The following is a 4,994-nucleotide window of genomic DNA, read 5'->3' on the forward strand; positions in this document are numbered from 1 at the left end:
CCCCCCCCCCCCCCCCCCCCCCCCGTGCTTAAGAGGCAGAGGGTGCCCGGTGTGGGCGCCGGGAGAGCGGGGCACCAGCGCAGGGCAGAAGGCCGGCGAGACACCTGGCCCGAGGCTTTCGTGCGGGCCTCCCTGCCACCGGGCGGCCGGATGCCTTAGGAGACCGCTCAGCTCCGTGGAAAGTTTGAGCTAAGGTCGTTTATTCTCACTAAAAGGGTGTGAAGGTCTAAAGTCTTTCCTTATGTTAAATTGTTGCCAGATCTGGAGGGGAGGGGGTTACACTGAGTGTTGGGGCGGAGAAGTAAACATTACCTCACGGTTAGGCCTTTATTTTATTTCATTTTCCATTGAAAACATTGGAATGTAAGACAACTGTAAACTGCGGAGCCCCGCTTGGTCCAAAGTCCACAAAGAAGAACACCTGCCGCGGCCGGTCAGAAGTCCGTCCCTGCACACCTAGTGCCAGCTGCGGCTGGGAGGGCGCTTCGGTACATCCCACCGTGGAAAAGAAAGTACCGGGGACGACGCCCCTCAGCGAGGCAGCAGAAAGAAGAGAGGGCAGAGAGGACCAAGGAGGCAGTCCCGGGTATTCGAATACCCAGGGCTGAGCAGAGGAGCCGACAAGATACTCCGCAGACAGAGCCCGAAGCTGGGGATCTTGTGCATAGAGGTCCGGGTGACCTCTGGAAGGATGCTGGGGGTTGAAATAGAACTAGGAGCTCAAGTCCCGCCCTGCTGTGTGACAAGGGACAAGCCATTTAGCCTCTCCATGCCTACTCTCCTTCTGTATGAATTGGGACTTAACATTATCTGTAAAACAACGGACACTCTCAGGGCAAAATTACTATATTGCTGTGCAATTAAGATCAGCGTCGTAAAATTAAACTGATCTGGTTTTAATTGCCTCAAAGGCTGAAGCCCAAGCATTTGAAATGGAAAGAAGCAGAGAGAAGGTTGACTTAGCTGATTGGTATGGAAACAGTTGGGCCAAGAGCCAGAAATTTCTCTTTGCAGCAATATGGCTGGTTTTGCTCTGCGAAGCTCTGCTCCGTTGCTGTGTAACATTTGGCTTGGCGGGATGGAGGTCATCGTGCGCGGTCAGGTTTCCACAGGTAGGAACAGCGGCTCTTCAACAGGGTGTTGCCAGAGCCGGGTTTGAGGGTGCTGTGTTTGTGGCCTCAAATGCTAATCCTGAAATGTAGTTTTTAAAAAATATTACTTTTGTAAATCTTTGAAAGCTTATGAAAACTGACATCTTTCCTTGTAAGCACCAAGACAAAAATAAGAAAGAGGGACACTTGACCGTGTTACGATGGGGAACAATGAGAAGTTAAAATGAAAGGTGACAAATCAAAGCGGCAGTGTGGTCATGTCCACATTCTTCCACGTGTCTACACGGGCTTCCTGGGGAGGCCCTGCCTGAGATTCTGGTGACTTCTTTGTCATGTATGCTCTAGCTTCACGATGCCCGGTAAGTCATGCTTCTCCTTCCTTGGCTCCCAGCGGTTTCACTTCAGGCCCTGCGGTCCCCCTGGAATTGAGAACATATAAGACCATGGAACCCTCAGCACCCAGCCCATCCTAGCAGCCCGTACCGACCTCACACAGGGCGCCCCCTCATTTCTCAGAGACCCAAGGATCCCATGTGGGGTCAGCTAAGGAAAGGGGTCTCCCGGGACTTCCCTGCCACATAGGCCATCCGTCCTTTGGGCCACACAGCACTTCTCACATTGCCCCAGCTACGTATAGGACCCTGCCCCGGGGTCTGCTGGACACGAGCCACTGTGTCGGGGTAGACAAGGAAGAGAAAGGAGGGCCTTCTCCCCTCTCCCCGGAGATTCTGAACTCTCGTTTTTATTATCGGGTTTAACATTTCCCTCAAAAAACTCCTTTTCTAATCCTTTGTCTTTGTTTCAAGGAAAGCCAGTTTTTCCCCTACTACATTCTCCAGCATCAACTTTAAGAAAAATGTAACATCCATTGAAAAAAAAACAAAAAAACGTGGGGTATATGCATGTGGTTTAATTCCAGATTGCTTTTGAGTTTAAGTGGTATCAACTTTCAGTATATTTCTGTCTTATGTTAAAGAAATATATTACTAAAACGTTGGTGAGCAATAATGTCAGCTGTCGAGCCCTAGATTTATTTTTGCAGGATATGGAGCGCAATGAACTGCGTCAATATGGCAAGGCGTATGTGATCTGTGGGAGTTGTGCCATTTAACATAGGAAATGCACGGGACTTTCCCCCCTGCACTCAGCCCTCACTGTACCGTTAGGAGATGCAGGCTTTTGCTGGTGTGTAAAAAGGACATCCATATAGTCATGCAGGATGGATCTGAAGAAAGCAGCAGTATATATTGTATTAGAGAACATTTCTGTATGTTTAAACTCTTCACTTCTTAGATGCATTTAAATACTTACTGCAAATGACATAGCAATTTAAAAGCCTCTCCATGTTAATTGAATTGAAATGCCTTGCTTCAAATGTGGGATATTATGAAAGGGATTATCATTTGTTCTGAGGTCAGATATTTTTGTCTTAGAGAGCTTTGTAATAATTTTTCTCCAAACAATTCAAGACTTTTGAAAAATGTCATGAGATTTTCATTAAAAGAACCCTTTTCCTATGTTTATTGTATACAGAAATTATGCAATAAAATTTCTTTATAAAAATGTTTTCTTCTCTGATTCCTGAAGACTTCTATTATGTTTAGCACAGATACATGGACCATTGGAGTTTGCCACAGACTGCCCTGTTGGCCTCCTCCCAGCTGATACGTGTGTAGTTTGCAGAGAGGACCTTTTATCTGATGTGGCCTTTGCACAGAGGGGCTCTCATCATACGGTCGTCCGACTCTCCATTCCCCAGGCCCCAGGAAAGTCCTCCAGGGATCTGAAAGATTGAGGAAAGGGCAACATTTGCAGAATTACTCGGCCTTCACTTCAGCACTGTCTTCAGCTTGTGTACGTTTTGGGGGTTCAAATACGGACTTTGGGGAGCTCCGGCATGATCATTCCATGGATAAAAATGTAGGAATGATACCGTCGGCTTCTGTTAAATAATTTGCCATGAAACTTCTACTTTTGTCAGGGGTTGGTGGAAATATGTGAGGTGTTCACTGCTCGCAGATGAAATCACCTTCAAGAGTCATCTGTACAAAAGAGTTACAGTGTAGGATTATTTGTTGTTGAAATCTTTCATTTCAAAGTTTTGGTTTGTTTTGTTGACTTGTTTCTTTTATGGAGGAAAAGTGAGGTGGCGAGGTGGCGAAGACTTTGCTTTTCAGCCAGTTCTTTAAGTCCTAGCCCTGGGATCCTGGAATCCACAGGCCAGCGATGTCACATAGTGTACCTTAGACTTAGACCACAGCGTCAGTAGCGCCTGGGAACTAGCTACAAATACACAGACCCCTCCCAGACTCACTGCAATAGAAATTCTGGGGAGGAGCCTTAGCAAGTTGTGTTTTAGCAAGTCCTCCATGGGATTATGGTACTTGTGCTAGTTTGAGAACCATTGCCTCGGAACTTTTAGTGAGAGAAAGCCAATTAGTATGAATTTTTTTTTCTTTTAAAGATTTTATTTATTTATTTGACAGAGATAGAGACAGCCAGCGAGAGAGGGAACACAAGCATGGGGAGTGGGAGAGGAAGAAGCAGGCTCATAGCAGAGGAGCCTGACGCGGGGCTCGATCCCATAACGCCAGGATCACGCCCTGAGCCGAAGGCAGACGCTTAACCACTGTGCCACCCAGGCGCCCCAATTAGTATGAATTTTTAAAGCATTTCTTTATGACTCAGAAATGCCTTGATTTGTTGTCGGTGGTCATCTTTCTACAGAGATGGGTCGGACGGTTTTCCCCAGGCTTCATGCCTCTCCAGCTGTTCCTGTCCTTCGCTGCCCATGTGTCTTGTGGAGCGCCGGCCTGTCCTCACCAACCAGCACCACCTCCACTCCAGTTTGTCTTTCCGGGCTGAACCCGGGCCGCTCACCCATGCCTCTCTAGAACCGCAGGATCGCCGTGGCCGGGCTCAGCGCAGCAAATCCAAGAACTAGAGAAGAGGTCTCCATGCAGAAACTGACATGTGCCCTTTCCCCCGTGTCTTTGTACCTCTAACTTCCATCATCATCAACATGGGTTTTTTGGTTTTTTTTTTAAACCATCAAGAGATTTTTTACAAAGGGGCCCTGTGTTTGAATTGTGGCATTATTTTGTCAGAAAACTGCTGTCATTACCCGTATCTTAACAATGGAATGAATTCTAAGTGATGCTGCCATACGAGAAAGGTTGAATTAACACTTGTCCTTGGGGGCAGGTTTACAAAAACCTGCACTGACTTCTGATTAAAGTTTATTGTGCATTACAGAAATGATAGAAGTGTTGCCATTTTGAAGTGGGACGAGAAAAAGTGCCACGTGCCACGGAAGAATATTCTAGCAATCCACTTCCCATCCACTTGCTCCCAGAGGCTGGCCTCGTCCTGGACTAACCTGGGAAAGGATTGGCCAGACAGTGACCGGAGGTTCTAGACCAAGCAGCTCCCGAGAGTCGGCCAGGCGAGTCTTGGGCTTTCACAGAACCATCACAGGTGAAGGCCAGAACGACCCGAGATCTGGGAATGAAATCAGATCCTCGGGCCCACATGGGACTTTCCCAGTTTTCAGGCTGGCTGTAGAACCCACTAACTTGTTGGATTACAGGTGCTGGGACCCTCATTCTTATTTCAAGCTTATTTCCCTCCCTGCAGTATCCATTACCGCCACTCGCAGCAGATGAACTCCCATGTTATCATCCAGGCTGGCCCGGAACCCGACAGATTTTCAGGAACGAGCAGTAGGGAAGTCCTCTAGTAGTGACCGAGTGCTTACTTCAGCATTGTACCGACCGGGTGAAGGCGTAGAAAGCTGCAGAAATAACTAGAAAGCAAAGTAAGGCAGAGTGTCTGTATTAGCACAGGAGATGGTTGTTAAGAGTTAAAGTGTGGTTGCCGGAA

This window comes from Ursus maritimus, unplaced genomic scaffold (assembly GCF_017311325.1).
Source record: "Ursus maritimus isolate PB19 unplaced genomic scaffold, ASM1731132v1 scaffold_21, whole genome shotgun sequence".
Lineage (NCBI taxonomy): Eukaryota > Metazoa > Chordata > Mammalia > Carnivora > Ursidae > Ursus > Ursus maritimus.